General features: G+C 36.7%; 1 long non-coding RNA gene across 1 annotated transcript; it reads right to left on the minus strand.

Moving 5' to 3' along the window:
- Positions 1-4,039: 4,039 nt before the first annotated feature.
- LOC145789938 (uncharacterized) lies at positions 4,040-7,789 on the minus strand. Its single transcript, XR_014328438.1, has 5 exons — positions 7,740-7,789; positions 7,070-7,194; positions 6,011-6,208; positions 4,796-4,869; positions 4,040-4,331 (listed from the first exon to the last, which is right to left on the minus strand). It is a non-coding gene; the product is annotated as an uncharacterized LOC145789938 (long non-coding RNA).
- Between the last annotated feature and the right edge of the window lie 9,809 nt (positions 7,790-17,598).

Raw genomic sequence — 17,598 nt, forward strand, 5'->3', positions numbered from 1 at the left:
CCTAGTTCCTCAGCATATCAGTTCAACCTTTTTCTACTGGGTTCTTTCTTTCTTAAAAAAAAATGCCACTAAACTTCTTGCTAAGGCAGTATGGTTGATTGCAAGCCTTGTGCCACAAATGTTTCAGTCAAACCTCCTCTATCTGTTACTAATTCTTTGCCTTGCACTCAATTATTCTTATACAGAAGCATTGTGGGTGCTCTTCAGTATCTAACCATCCCTAGGCTTGAGTTGTCTTTTGCTATCAACTAGGCTTGTCAGTTCATGCATTCACCTACATTAGGCCATTTTTCTGGTATCAAAAGAATTCTTAAATATGTCAAAGGCACAATTTCACATGCTCTTATGTTTAGTCCTACCTCTTTTCAATTAAATGTTTACACTGACTCCAATTGGGCTGGTGATCCCTCAGATAGGAGGTCCACCTCATGCTATTGTATTTTCTTAGGAAATAATCTCATTTCTTGGTCCCAAAAGAAAAAATCCACTATCTCCAGATCCTCCACTAAAGTTGAGTATAGATCATTAGCTCATACTGCTGTAGAGTTAACTTGGTTACAAATGCTTCTTATAGATTTCTCAGGCTTCACCTCCGGTCATTTGGTGTGAGAACATGCCTGCTCTTTCCTTAGCAGCCAATCTAGTTTTCCATAGTAGGTGTAAACACATTGAAGTGGATTGCCACTTTGTAAGAGAGATGCTATCAGGGCACAAACTGCTTCTCAAATATGCCCCAACTTCACATCAATTGGCTAACATCTTTACAAAGCCATTGTCCATTTTCAATTTTTTCTTCCTCACATCCAATTCAAGGTTGGTTCCACCTCCCTTTGCTTGAGGGGGAATGATAAGGATAAGGCTATGACTGAAGCATCAAAGAGAGAGCCGATGTGTTATGGAGTATGAAGGACTGCTGATGTAGGATAATATTCCCTGCGTAACTAAGTGTAACATAATTAGTTAGCTTAGGTGTTTGATGGTTAGTTAGTTACTAATCAGTTGTCTAAATATACATTATAATCTTCATTGTTCATTAATCTACCAGCGTCATGAAGTATGATGGATTGCTGATATAGGATAATATTCCTTATGTAATTGAGTATAACAGAATTAGTTAGCTTAGCTGTTAGATGGTTGGTTACTTATTGATCAGCTGTATAAAATATACATTGTAATCGTCATTGTTCATTAATCAATTAATTGAATTGATTCAGCCTTTCTTCATTGTGTAACTGAGTATAACAAAATTAGTTAGCTTAGCTATTAGATGGTTGGTTAGTTATTGATCAGTTGTATAAAATATACATTGTAATCTTCATTGTTCATTAATCAATTAATTGAGTTGATTTAGCTTTTCTTGATTGTGTAACTAAGTATAACAGAATTAGTTAGCTTAGCTGTTAGATGGTTAGTTAGTGATTGATTAGTTGTATAAAATATATGTTGTAATCTTCATTGTTCATTAATCAATTAATTGAATGGATTCAGCCTTTCTTCATTGTGTAACCGAGTATAACGGAATTAATTAGCTTAGCTATTAGATGGTTAGTTAGTTGTTGATCAGTTGTATAAAATATACGTTGTAATCTTCATTGTTCACTAATCAATATATCGAATTGATTCAACCTCGAATTGATTCAACCTTTCTTTATGGTATCAGAGAAAAAAATGCAATGATTAGTATGAATATTCTCATCCCAATATATTATCTTTCTTCATGTTATGATGGTTTATACAAACTTCTGATATGGGACGGGGTTAGTTAGTGGTGCTTTATAAGTGACCCACATGGTGATGTGCATGGGTTGGCTCTAATACCATGGTTGTGGCTAGCCTAGAATAAGTGACCCACATAGTTGCGTGTATGAGTCAACTTTGATACAAATTGTAATAACCCACTACCTGTTGGCCCAAGTAACTTGTGGGTCTATCAACAAGACCCAAAAGTTTAAGCCCAAGTTACTTAATAGCAAGTTAGTGGTGCTTTATATGCCAAAGATCACCCATGCAAACTTCCGATGTGGGACGGGTTCATTACAAACCTTCATCTCACCTCCGTTTATTCTCCTACGGTTTTGTTTTTCTTCTCTTTCTTGTTGATCATTATGCCTCCTCTCGTCTCCATCATCGGTTGCCACCAAGGAAGTTTTCAGATATAGACTTAGACTTGATTCATGATTGAAATCTGACGTTGCTAAACACATTTTTTCTACGTTAAGCGACTACCTCAGATTCAGAATATTTTATTTTATAATGTGGTGACGAGAATTAAGGGACCACAGCTATCGATTGCAATGATGAACGGATTATAAATTGGTAATATTTGTTTGGTAGTAATTTATTTTATTTTAGTTTATTTATATTTATTTGTTTGTATTGCAATAATGATTCTCTATGTAGAATTTTCCTCCTTTCATGGAGGTTTTCTTCTCCTTGTGTGAAGGTTTGTTTTTCTTCCTATGTCGAGACTATCATTCCTGCTTGGAGGTTTCTCTTTGGGATTCATTTTGTACTCTACTGTATATTTTAAAACAAATTATTGTTAGATGTGTAATGTGTAATGTGAAATGGTAAAAAAAAATGATAAAATGAATTAATTATCTTTTAATATTATAGGTTTTTGGCAAACAATATCCAAGTAAGGCCATCTCCAATGTTTCATCAAACCTTTTATTAAATTTAAATTTGATGAAAATGGTGCTCCAACCGTTTCATCATATTGGTATCAAATGAAGGGAATGGTACTTTTTACATCATATGAAGGGAGTATTTATTCTTTTATCAAATTTTGCAGGTGACCGTTTGTGGACGGCCGGGTGGACAACCTCTCGAACAATCGGTTTGGAATGAATTTGCTGGAAATTTACTTTAAATCGAACGAATAGTCGAACGACCGACCAGATTTGATGAAACCGTTGGAGTGCATCATATCATATCAAATTTTTCATTTACTCAAATTTGATAAAGTGTTGGAGATATTCTAATCATTTGGTTCTTTAAGTTTGACAAGAAAAAAACTAAAACAATTTTTTTATTATTTTATTTTACATTTTAAGTTAAAATTATTATTAAAAAATTAGGGAAAGACTATGGTACACACCCATACTTTCTGATTCATAATTATATATATATAAAAAAAATTATAACCAAACAACACATGGGGCATAACCAAAGATCTCATAAGTCATAACTAAAATATTGCCATAACTAAAAAAGAAAATTAGTCATAATTAAAGAAGAAAATGACATAACTAAGGATGCATATGGTATACTCCTTTCATGGGGTGTGTATCGTAGAATTTTCTAAAAAATTAATATGTTTCACAAATGTTAAAACATTATTTTTTGTAATTAATAAAATATCAAGAATGACAACATTTGTCAAAGGAAACTTGATTTTAAGCTTGGCACCTCAAATAAATGATTAAGAATGGTAATGTCTTGAGGTATAAATCTTGAGGTCCCAAATTTATTCTTTTTGAGGTTAGTTATTTGGACAATAGCACATATGATTAGTAACACGAACTACATGGTTGAGTGGCCCAACACATGGTTGATAGGATGAAATAATACTGCAGAAAAATTGACTTTTAGTGGCATTTAAAAAACGCCACTATAGGCCTGAAAAATGCCACAATTGGTTTTTACTACGTTTAATATTTTTGTCACTGATGCAGCCACCGAAATAGCTTCACAACGTTTCAAAACGTCACAAAAGACAATAAACGCCGCAAAATCTTTGACTTAAATTTTTGTCACAATTAACATATGACATCATGATGACATCATTTAGTGGCGTATTCTAAAAAAATGCCACCTTTTTTTTTTTTTTTTTTTCTTTTCTGAATAGACTCACAGGTGACATCATTTGGTGACATTTTTAAAAAATGCCATTTTCCTCCCCCCCTCTCTCTCCTTTCTGATTCTGAGCATAGCTGGATAATTAATTGAAAATTTGTATAAGAACACTTGGCTCAAATTTATCAACACATTTAATACGAACATCCCTTACTGCCCTTGCAGCCTGAAGAAAGAGGCATCAAGTTAATTCAGCTCTTGCTAACATGTATTAGGCTAATCACAATTTTTACATATCCAATATATCTAGTAATCAACACATCATATAACATTATATGGGGAAATAGTGCATAAAAGTACTCAAATAACTCCTCTACGCAAAAAATTCTCTCAATCATTCATACATAAAGTAACATCAAAATAAATCTTTATCAAAACCATCATCCAACTCCATCAATCCCATCACCAATAATTTGGTTCCATCTTGCCAATGACATGATCATGAGTATCCCACCTTTGATAGAACAGTGGCACTGAAAAAACACAACTCAAAACAAATAAGAAAAACCAAAAACCCTCATTGGCCCATTCCTTAATGGACCAATCAGCATATGCTTAACAAGTTAGAACTATTACAAGACAACTATAAGACCAATAATGAGATGCATGCTGGAACATTATAAATGTATCTTTCATTCTGGAACATTATACATTTTTGATAGGTGAAGAAATAGTTAGTGTGAAAAACATATAAACATGGAAGCATGAAACTAATCTATAATAACATTTGACCTTAAACCACGGAAGCATGCAGTTAAGGGATTAGTCAATAATAGGACCACCAATTTATGGAACCTATAGCTTGTGCACTTTTTTTTTTTTTTTTACAAGACTCCATGACCAGTACTGATGCTACTTTTAAACCATAATTCTAGCATAACATATTAGTATCAATATCAGTAAATAAATAGCCAAGTAGACAGATAATCAAACTTACAACAAAAAAAGAGGCCTTTTTCATTGAGTTTGTCCTATCTACTTCTTCTTCTTTCCTTTCTTTGATATTTGAACCTGCATTGGATAAGAACAAATAACATGAATAAAATGCCATTGAAAATTTCATGAAAACAAAACACAGTTGCAATCACAGCCGAAGCACCAGTAGAAAGCACAGCTGTAGCACCAGCAGAAAACATGGACACTAAAGCCCAAGCAACTCATCCAAGGGCTGCAGGACACATAACAATTGATTAAACTGTTTTTGAGCCAAGATCAATCTTCTACTAATTCTAACAAACTTGATCATCAGGCTATAGACATTCTTAAAACTCAAACCTAGCAATCACACTCGGAGAGGGAACACTTTGTCCACCAAGCCATCCCTTGCAATTCGAAAAAGTATTAAACGGCTCTCTATCATATCATTAACTAAAAAATGAAACATTATGTACGACAAGAACAATATATTAATTCTTTTGTATCCCCCTCCTGTTATTTCCCATTTTCCGGAGCAACTTTCAACTGCGGCACAACAGAATTGTTGTTGCCTATGGTCACACCCCAGTTAATCAACCAGTTTAGTTTTGCTATGTAACAATTCTACAGCCAAACAGGATATGTCTCACTAGTCGCTACACTCTACGCACAGCCTAGAGTGTAGTATGTTCAAAATGTTGGACCAAAACAAACCAAAAAAGACAACAAGAAGAAAAAAAATTTACTAAATCAAATAGAGAAAGAAACCATAAATTTGAGATTTTTCTTTATATAGTTTATGGGATTTGAACCATAAATCTCAAAATATTTGACAAGTCAAAAAATAAATATTGTACAACAAATGGGACCATGCAAAGCTTCAAATTCTAGATTGTTGAACTACACCAAAACTCCACTTCTAGTTTTTGGGCTCACTTCTCTTTTAAGAAATCCATTTGTTTCCTTATACTTGCATTTGGAAACAATTATTTGGCACCGTCAGTTTATCTAGACTGATTTTTCTAGTTTAATAGTATCAATAAACTTTCTTAATCAGAATCAAAAATCTTTCCTTATCAAAGGAGAATGAATACAAGCTATTGCGAAAATTGATGTTTCATCTAGTCGAATCATATATTTTTAAATGTCTATGAACATAATCGTATGCCTTGTGAAATAAAAGCATCTTTAGCACATATACGTGGCATTTACATGTATTATGTGTAGTGTTTCCAACCTTGAATCTCTTAGAGCACACATTGTCAGGACTAAAGCGAGAAAAATGTGATTGACGTCTGGGAGCTTCACTTCTATAATTTCCTACACCCGATGGTGGCATTTGGCTACTCTTTTCTTGTGTTTCATTCCTAGCATATTGAAAGAAGCCATCCTTGTCCCAAGTCACCTCATAATCAAGTTTCAATCGTGATCCTTGCTGTGCATATTGGGATCCAAAAGTATTGTCAATCAAAAAATAAAATAAAATAAACCCCAAAAAAAAAATTATTACAAAATTAGTCATTGAAGACTTGTTAATGAAGAATATATTTGTGATACATTTTTTGCCTTAGCTAGCCCAGACGGATGCTCATTAAAATGTAACTAATTTGCTAGTTTATATGCATAAACAAGCATAGCAGAAATATTGCTCATTAAAAATGCATTCTTATTGATTATGGGATGTCAACTTTTCAACAAAGGAAAGCCATGTGTGCCAAACAAAATGGGTCACATGAGAGCACAATGACCAAATTAATAGAATAGATTAAGAGTTTTAGAGATTAACCAGTATGGGGAAGCAAATATATCATTCGTCAGAGAATGTTCAAATAAAATTTTAGCTATTGACACAAAGGAAAAAAATCCTGAATCATACTATCATAAATATCTTATTGTCCTTGTAGTAAAGCAAAAGACAAACTAGTCCTAGGTACGAGTTTCACAGAGTAAATTAATTCGAGAAAAAAAAATTAAAAAAATTCTTTAAGGTGCACAAATAAGCTATAGGGCCATAAAGGTTCATCCGTGAATGTGATCAATAAGAGAAAGGTTCATCCAAGATCTAGGCATTGCAATGACCAAATCACAATTGTGTGGTATCAGTGAATCCTCACAAACAAAGCAAGATCCATAGAAGCATCACCTTTCATGTACGTACAAAAAACATATCCAACCAAGATTATAATGAAGTTCTTATACAGATTATAATGAAAGCAAAAGATATATTTGCATTGTATATTGGACTGAAATCATAAAGAATGGAGAAGAGAATGAATCAAAGAGACTAGAAATCAACCTGAACATTCAATGTTTTCCACACAATGAATAAGGAAACAACTTGAAATTGCAACCCAAAGCATATTAATCAGCAAAAATAAGTAACCGCATCTTTACTAGAACCAGTTAAAGTACCACATCGATCTGCAAAAGAAAAAGAAGAAAAGATAGTTTACACTAATGGTATCCAATAAGAAAGCAGATTCATAGATATATATATATATATATATAATCAAACAAATCAAAATCACTAATAATAAAACAAAATTAAAACAAACATTCACAACAGTATTAGATTTGAAGCTATGGGCACTATCTATTTTCTTCGGAGAATGAATAGTATTATAATGCGTATCAAATAGAGTATGACTAAACAAGGAATTTAAGTATAGAGAAAAAAGTTATCAATTTTCAAAAAAAGTAACTCAAAAAATAATTATACATAAACTATTTTAACTAAATTGATGAAAATAAACTATTTTCATATTTTTTGTTGCTATGATTTAGAGGGCGTTGATACTATGTAAATCAAAAATTTTAATTATACAAAAACTATCAAAATTAACTTTAAATCCATCAGTGTATCATCACTTGTATCACATATTGAATTCCACCATGCCTAAATTCCAAACAGAAGTAAGAGAGATTAATCACTTATGAGGAGGAACTAATTGATCTGAAAAATGTACCTGAGATGAAGAGTAAGAGAGATCGATCTATTCAATCGATCTGATCTGAGAATGGAAAAATAGATAGTTAATTAACAGATCTAATTTGACAATGAGAAAGTATATATGATAGTTCAAACTCAAACACCGATTAACACTTGTTAATGAAAAAAATAAAAATGGCTTGCTTTAAGCCTTGTTAATCATCAAATCTAAAAAAATGTGAGAGAGATCAGATCAGATCGAGTTCAGATTTCGATCAGATTAGATCAACTTTCTTGTTCGATTTCGGATCTGTGATTTGTGAGAGAGATTGAGTTTGATGAACAGCTAGAGCGAGAGCAGATCTAACAAAATGTGAGAGAGATTAGATCAGATTGAGTTCAGATTTCGATCAGATTAGATTGACTTTCTTGTTTGATTTCAGATACGCGATTTGTGAGAGAGATCAAGATCGAGTTCGATGAAGAACAGCTAGAGTAAGAGAGATCGATTTTAATTGCGAGAGAGAAGAGCGGTGTGTGAGAGAGAGTGAGATTGTGTTAAGTTAAACAGACTTGGCTCATTGAGACCATCATGCCTTGAAACACGCGTTGATTATTAACATATATCACCTTGTTTTTTTAAAACGTCTTGATACAAGGGCCATCATAGGCAACTTTTCTTGTAGTGTAAATAGTAATCTTGCTATGTAGCACCACTTAAAAGTAACCTCCGAGGCCTCGGTTCTTTAGAGTTTAACCACAGAAGTCACCTCTTTGTAATTAAATCTTTAAGAAAGAACGCATTTGTTTTGTAGAAACGACCAAGGTACTCAGGATTGTAAATAAATAGAATTGAGTTAAATAGTAAATCGTTTAAGTCTGATAACAAATTATTCGCATATTTGCTAATCGTACCTAGGCATTTTTTTCTTTCTTTTCCTTTTTCTTTGTGAATTGGGCTAGACGAACACGTAACAAGACAAAGTTGAAGATGCTATATCAAAATATTTTCATATCAAAAAGTTTTTCTATGTTATATTTATTTTATTTTATTTTTTTCAAGTTTCTTAAAATCCAAGAGGTAAGAAGTAAGAACATTCAGAATTTAAAAAAGCAAATGACACTATTAGTCTTTATATTTTGGTCCTTCTATTATTTTGATCTATGTTTTTTCAATTTAATTACCCCCCAAAAAATGTATTTTTAATTTGGTTAATTTTGACCCTAAAATCTTGGCTTTGACTGGAATTGATCCAATTGATTCTAATTGTTAGTGTATATATATTTTATTGCAAATGTACAAATGAACGACATATGTCATGTTTTTAAAAACAAAATTATAGACTTGATCAATTCAGTGAATTAACCTTAACCACTTTAGTAAAAATTTTATATTAAAAGTCTCTTAATGTTTATCAATTAAACCAAATTGATGCAAAATCTAAAATTAAAAATCAAAATTGAACCAACTAAAACTATAAGAACTAAAATAACAGAAGTGACAAAATATAGAGACTATCGGTATAATTTGTTTTTGTTCGAAACCATGTGGTAAATACACATGGTGTGATCTCATGGTACACATGGTGTGGCCTAACCTTGAAGGCTACATGGTACACATGGTCCATCCACACATGACCAAACCATGAGGGATATATGGTCTTGGACATGTGGTACACATGGTGTGGCCTACCCATAAGGTACACATGGTTTGCTATATATGCCTATATAAGGGATTTGTTTACCATGGAACAAATCGCTAGCTCATTTGCCCGGCTGTTCCCTTTGCGGCCAATTTGTTCAACTCTAATAACTTGAAACTTTTTGAGCTCCTTCCTTACTAGGGTCTAGTATTTTGGCCATTTTGCCATCCTTGGCCTTGTATTCTTCAGATACTTGGTTGACAATGAGCTGGGAGCTATTGTAAACCATTAGCTGGGATGCTTTTAGCCGGGGTGCACGTTTTAGCCCGCTAGCGACGCCTCGTACTCGGCTTTATTGTTTGATGCTAGGAACCCAAGTATGATTTAATGTTCTATGGTCAGACTATCTAGTGAGATCAAAACTACACCCAGTCTGACACCGTGATTGTTTCAAGTGCCATCGATGAAAAGTTTCCACATTTCTACGACGAACAACTTCCAACACTGTAAAGGATCTTGAGATTTTTGAAGGATCGAGCGTTCTCTTTCTTTTCTCGACTTAACTGTTTGCGGGGCCATATGTTTGCTCAGTGGCTTAGCTATTTCTGCTTTAAGCGTGCCATCATTGACTACAACTTACATGACCTCTTCCCCCCCCTAGCGATACATTTCTGGGCCCAACAAGTTATCCTGTTATTTCCAAACTCAACAGCACATTGCTAGGCCCTGGTTGCTCTTCAATTGGTAAGTTGACAGTCTATCGCACAACATCTACAACGCCTTTCTCGCTTTGTTCAATTGGTAGGTTGGGATCAGTTGGAGTGGGCATAGGTTGTGCAATTTCTGTGGTGCCCACTCCCCTTTGTCCGATTGCGTCGATAAGATCCACCAGGCAAACCAGGTGAGTCCCTGGGGAGAACTTTGCAACAAAGTCAGCCAATGCATGGGCTTTGATGGTAGTTATGGGCTGGAACTTGATGTTGAAACTGCCCATTTCAGGATCCAACCGAAGAAGTCTACCCACTCAAACAAGGCTTTCATTGGAAATTCTCTTAGAACAATGATTGTATGGGCATGGAAATAATGTGCCTTCTTCCTGGAGGCCATCATTAGTGCTAGGGCAAGCTTTTCCAATGGTAGGTATCTTGACTTTTTCGGAAGCAATGTTTTGCTTACATCGAATATTGGGAGGTGTTGTATACCTTTTGGCCTAACGAGCATCGCGCTAATGACATGCTGAGAGACGGCCAGATAGAGGAAAATTTCTTCACCCAACATTGGCATTACAAAAAGTGGAGCGGATCACAAGTATGTCTTTAAGTCTGTCAACGCTCAGTCGCATTCCTCATCCCATGAGAACTTCGACTTCAGAGCTTGAAAGAAAGGGCAACAATGATCTAATGACTGACTTATGAACCTATTAACCACGGCTGCCATTTCAGTAAGATATTACATGTCCTTCGTTGAGTTTGGCCACTTTAACTCTAGTTTGGCCTTGATTTGGGAGGGATCCGCCTCAATTCCTCAATTGGTCACCAAGAAGCCCAAAAACTTTCCTAATCCCACGCCAAAGGCCCATTGAGACGTATTAAGGCGCAACTTGTTCCAGTTAAGGATCGTGAACATCTTAGCTAGATCGTTTAGGTGATCGGCCTCATGCTTGCTCTTAACCACCATGTCATCAATGTATGCTTCCATAGTCTGGTTAAGTAGAGGGGCGAACATCTTAGTAATCATTCTCTGAGAGGTGGCCTCACGTTTTTTAGCCCGAAGGGCCTGACTTTGTAGCAAAACAACTCCCTTGGGGTCATGAAAGAAGTGATTTCCCAGTGTGGCTAATACATGGCGATCTAGCAGTAGCTACGGTAGGCAGGAAATTGAGCCTATTGTGCCCGGCTGTAAGGTCCACTAGTTGATCAATTTGGGGCAATGATAAGTTATCTTTGGGGCAAACTCTGTTGACAGTCTTGTAGTCAACTCAAACTCGCCATTTTTCGTTCTTATTGGGCCCAACTATCGTGTTAAAAATCCACTGAGGGTAGTACACCTCTTGGATTGTCCCTGCTTCCAACAAGTTTTTAACTTCTTCTGGCACTACCTCAGCATGATGAAGTGCTGATTGCCGTGTTCTTTGTACTGGTCGAGTATTTGGAAAACATTTAGTTGATGAAAAATAAAGTTTGGATCAACGCTAGGCATGTCGTAAGTGGTCCATGCAAATACTTCAATGTCAGTCAACAAGAAGTTTACAATCTCCAGTTGCTCTTGAGAAGATAGGGATAAGCCGAGCAAAAACAATTTACTTGGGTCATTCTTATCAATCCGCACTTCCACCAAATCTTCAATCGCCTTGTCCTCGGCTTTTTTGCCGACATCGTATAAGACATTCTGATCTTCCAATCCTTTGATCATTTGCACGAAGCCCTTGGCTACTCGGCTTCCATTTATAGGCACGAAACATTGTTTGGCCATGACTTGATCACCCCATACTTCCTTTATCATCCTGGTGGCAGAGGGCAACTGTAGACACCCCATTTTGATCGACCTTAAGACTTGACCACTTTCTTTTGATTACCCAATGATGAAAATAAGAATGCTTTCTCACAAAATCCTCAATGGGAAAGATGGAATTTGAGCTTTCTTTCTAACCCTAAGCCTGTTTTGGCCAAGTGCTAAAGTCCCGTTCAAAACTCTTTTTCGAAACTTTCTTTCCATTCTTTGTTCCGAATATTTTCATAGTGTTCTGAGGTTCATTTTTAAGCTTCAAAATAAAATATTTTCTCAGGAAATTGAGCAGAGAACAGTGTGGAAATAGAAGGGAAGAATGAAAATTCTATCGAAAAATCATGTTTCGTGCAAAATAGTCAAGCCATAGCCAATATTTTGGCCGGCCGGCCAAAAGCCAGTTAATTGGTCAGCCGGCTAATTTGTCCAGAAACAGGACAGTTTTGGCAAAATTCTTGTTTAGTGAGTGTCGGACACCCTACTATCCCATTATCTGATCCATTCATGCACAAAATGCATATACACTCAGCCTCTATTGTCACAAGAGCTTGCCTCTTCAAAAAATGAGTAGCTAAAGCAAGGGTCAAGTGCTTTATCCATGTCACCCCATGATCTTTGTTTTCCACTTTGTCTCCCACCATCTTCTCCATTAAGTCTTCCACCATTGTCTATAAGGAAGAGATCAGATTGTTGAAAGGGAGAGCTTTTGATCATAAGCGAGAATTCTTGGCTAAAATTAAGAGTTGAGTTATAAACTTCCATACACTATTACATATCATCAATACACTGTTATATTGCCTTTGATTTTGTAAAACTATCCTCAACATATCACTGTAATCAAATTATGGAGTTTTGACAAAAGAAAGGGTGGTTGTTGTTGAAAGTGAGAAAATCATATAGTTCATCAATCTCCCTTACACACACTATTAAATAATCCAAAAAACACCACACTAGCAAGAATTCTGGATTTTCGAATTGAGGATTGGGAACATGTTTCATACACTTGAGGGTGACCAATGGAGAGTTTGGAAATCAAGAAGTTCATCATTTCTTTGAATTGTGAGATTTCAATCTCTTTCATTTTCTTGTATTTTTCTTTCTTATATTGATCTTCTTGCTCTAACTTCATATTATATTAAGTTTCTTGCTTTAATTTCATATTGTAAGTCTCCTATAATCTAACTATAAGTGGTTAGTTGAGCCACATATTCCTTGCTTCTTCTTTCTCGATGTTGCAACAAAACAGGTTTTTACCAGGCCTAATTGGTTAGCCGGCTAGCTTCTTTTAGAACAAAACAATGTAGTCTTTTGATGATGAGCTGAGCAATTTCGATAGTCTTCAAGGCATCTAAAGCTTATGTTTTTATTTTAATTTGAGAGATTTGTGAGGTTTCCATATGTTGCAATATTTTTCTCTCTCCTTCTTTATTCGGATATATAATTATTCAAAGTGTTAGAATAATTTCCCATCTCGCTTCTTTCTATCCCGTTCTTTTACTCACTTTCCTTATTTGTACATATGTAGTATATTTTGCTTGTCATCATATCCATGTTTTGCATCCATGTTTTATGCCTTAAGATTCGACTAAATGTGCATCTGTGTATTTAATCGATTATTATGTGATTTTGTATGCTACCTCATGTCTTGAGATGATTCGTATGTCATACATTAGAAGCCGGATCTTTAGTTACATTTCATAAGTGAATTGCATTAGGATCTTATATATAGGATCATGCATGTTGTTTTACTAATTTTGTGTTGTAGTTATTCGTCGGACGTCGGTAAATATTTAGTTTTTATGCTTTAACATCCCACTTGTGTGTGTTTTCTTACTATGTTTAAGCATCCTACCATGTGGCTACTTGCTTACATGATATAACTCTATGAATGCTGGTGGATGGAGGTTGTGTCGCTTAATTTGGAATGATGTTGATTTTCATTTTTGTAAACTCAATTTCAAAATACATGAAATCAAGTTATTCCAAAATGAATGACATAGTCTCTACTTATTTGCTTCACATAGTAATTTTTAGGATTTATTAAATAATTGTACTATGAACATACAAAGTTAATAAAATTCATATCATCGTTTAGTAGAGGTCGATCTTTAATTAGGTGAGCGATGGTGCTCAATTAATGACCTTTCCCTCTAATACCTAAGGTTCCGAGCCAAGCATCTTTGGTTATGACAAACAGTGGCCTTGGCACGAGTCACAAGTTTTCTAATTTTTCCAAAATATTAGGTGGCGACTCTGAGATCTGATGACACAGTCCATTTCTGGCAAAGGTTTTGCAATAAAATGGATTTTCTATAAAAGTTGCATGATTCGGACTCTCATTTATGTTTCACGTTGTACTCGTGAGACTAGACTAAAGAGATCGAGGGCCCGAACTATTTAGTGTGCGGGTATCCTCCCGGGGCGATGTTATAGGAACCTCATTACTTGGTGGTAAGTTGACGCTACCGCTTGCATGGCATGAAGCCATCCTCTACCTCAGATCAGTTTGTAGGTCGAGGGTACCTTCAATACCCAAAACTTCACATGTTTGATGGTGAAACCGCTTTGATTGGTAGGATAATCTTCCTAACAAACCATTCTAGTTATGAGTTGAAGTCAACCAATGGCGAGGTTGCTGGGGCTAAGTCTTTGACTTCCAGCTTAAGCTGCTTGAAAGCGTCATAGTACATTATTTCGACTGAACTGTCTTGGTCGATCAAAATGCGTTTGATGTCGAAGTCTTTGACTTATAGCGTGATGACCAGCGCATCATTTTGTAGAGTTTGGATTCGCTCCATATCTCTACTCTCTAGTGGAGAAAAGTGAGGACATCTTTCACCTCAATCTTGCTTTTTCTCATGGTGGGCTGGAAAGACAGAACTTCTCTTATATGTTCAGCTTTCTTGATCATCCCTCTAAGCACCTGCACTGGCTCGATGATTTCATGGATTACATTGATCGCACCTTAGAGAAGGGCGTCTAAGGCAGCTAAGCCGTTAGGTTCAACTTAGCATTAAGGCGAGGCCTTGATACCTCCGTTGATGTACCGGTCTAAATGCCCAACTACCACCAATTCTTCTAAGTGCTATTTCAAAGGCACGCAGTCTTCTGTACGATGCCCTCGCTCGTCATGGTAGGTGCAGTGGTACCTCGAATTAAAGCTTTTTTGGGCATCTCCCAGTTAGCCGGCTACCGAATATATACCTCGTCACAGATCTCGCTAAGGATATGGTAGATTGGAATTTTGAAGACCGTGGTGATGCCTGTTCGGGCATTCATCTTTCTCTTAGCATCCTCCACAACATCAGGATAGTTTGCCCGGTTAGAGTTACGGTTCTTACTATTGCGATTGTTTCCGCGGTTCTGCTCTCTTCCGCGGTTGTTAAGATGATTGTCCTCTTGTCTGACCGCGTGAACTTTCACTGCAACTCTCTTGTCTGCTGCTACCAAATTTGCCTTCATGATAGCTGCAACCGCATCGTCTTCAACTCGGATGTGTTCGTTAATGCGTTGCATAAGCAACTCCATGGTTGATGGTTGGTTCATGGTAACAGAGTCTCTGAGTCTATGTCCGACTGGAAGACCACACTTATATTGAGTGATTGCTAGGTTTGCTAGGCAATCAAGGATCTCGTTGAATGTTTCCCAATACTTGGTGTTGTATGCCTTCAATGAGTCGTCCGGTTCTATTTTGATTCCTAAAAGATGGTCAACTTCCTTGGGCGTTTTGGTGTTTGTCTTAAATCTAGTGACCAACTGCTGTCACCTCTCGATACTCTCCTTCGACAGCCTTTTGAACGATTTTAGGCCCAATTTACCTCAACTTGATGGGAAAAATAAGGCACATCAGTGCATCGTTCCACCTGTGTCTAGTCATAACTTGCTAGAAGTGGCTGACGTGCATGTACGAATCAGTTTTTCCATCATAGAGCTTGAATTTTGGTTGGTGAAAACCAATAGGGGAAAGTAAAGGACAATAGTTGTTGACGTGCATGTAAGTATCTTGACGTCGTCGATGGACATTAAGAACAATAGTTGTTGTCTCGAAAGCGAGACACCTCTGCTGAGGCGACGGAGTCGTTAGCTCTGAAACTCCTCGTAATGGAAAGTGAAGGAGTCGGCCGCCTACTCCGACTGCTAGAATGGTGGGACTAGACGTGCTCACCGTGGTTTTTCACTCCAGATACGCCCTATCCCTTCAGTTGGCACTTCATGGCCTCTATTTCCATCGCCATCTTTTTGATAATGGTATCTTGGTCCCTTAGTTTTCTCTTCAGCTACTGAATGTGCGACTCTTACCATTGGTGGCACCTTTCTAGGCTTAATGAGAGCCTAGGATTCCTTATGCATTTGTCTCACGCCTCTCTGGGGTGCCCTCACGTGAAGGTCTCCAAACTAGCCATCGTCAGAATGGCAGAAAAGTCATCGCGCCACTTGACTGAATCTAGAGTAATGTCGTCGACAACGGACTTCGGAACGTCATCGTTGTTCGCCATGGAAAATGATCAGAAAAGGTTAAAGGTCAAGGTTTTGTTTGCTACATTCCTATAGATGGCGCCAATTGTATGGGGAGAAAATATTCTTCATTTTCGTTCTCCGTTCATCCAAACCTTGCATTACTCTGAACAATGTCGTAGAACCTGAAACATAGTGACGGTGAGCTACCCGGCGGGTGTGTTGCCGAAAAATCCCTCCAATGATCAAGTTAGCACCCTTACATAGAGAGAGAGAGAGAGAGAAAGAAGATAAAAGACAAGGTAGCTCTGCGTAAGGAAAGATAGCAAACCTATTGCGTGGAGACGCCGCAGGGTTTATATAGTTTGTGCACGCACTAACTTGCTTGTCCTTTCTTGGATACATGGATGTACTATCCTCTCTTCGCCTTATACATGTGTGCTTCAATACTGCCAAACAACATTGACAAAATAGCCAAATGGTATTAACGCGTACGGATGGCGAGTTCTCTCATTCGTGCATCAATTGGGCCATGTGGCAACTCCAGCTGAGCTATATATAGCCCGGTGCGATGCTGTCCTCCCTTCAAGACCAGCTACTTCCAACCAGCTGAAATTCGAAGCGCCCAACTGGTCACTTTTAGCCTGGTCAAGCTAGGTGAACTCATCCAAGCTAACCTTGTTTGGCCTCGAATCATGGCCGACACGGTTAACTCGCTCGTGGCGGAGTCACCGACCCCGGCCACTCCTTAGGTCGGTTATATTTTGTTCATCCAGGCAAATTCTACCTAGCTCCACAGCTTGGTTGTAATAATTGGCCATCTCTTAGCTCGACCGAAAAAAAGACTACCGTTTGATTGAACTCCACCCTTGGTCCAAGGCGATTATACATCTCAGCCCAATATCTCGGTGTCTTTTCGGTGCAATTGTTAGATAAAGAATAGGGCCCAAATCGGATTTTGCTTGGCCCATTTGTTCGGCACAAATTTCCCTATCAATAACCAACTTTCCAAACACCCACTTAAGTTTGAAATGAAATCATTTTATTGAGTAAAAACAAGAGTCATTGTAACTATCCTCAATGATATGATCTCTTTTGCAATTCTTTACAGCGTATGTGATTCTTTTAGCTTCGCGACCTTCATGTCGAATGAGAAAATAAAACTCTTTTGCATTGAAAGCCATTATCCTCTTAGAAACAAAATTTCTCACAAAAGATATATCATCAAAAAGATGTGCGAGTTGAGCAAATTTTGGATTTTTACATTGTGTTTGGTTCATGGATTTGGGTAGA

The sequence above is a fragment of the Camellia sinensis genome, chromosome 1, assembly GCF_055761805.1.
Source record: "Camellia sinensis isolate YWXY chromosome 1, ASM5576180v1, whole genome shotgun sequence".
NCBI lineage: Eukaryota > Viridiplantae > Streptophyta > Magnoliopsida > Ericales > Theaceae > Camellia > Camellia sinensis.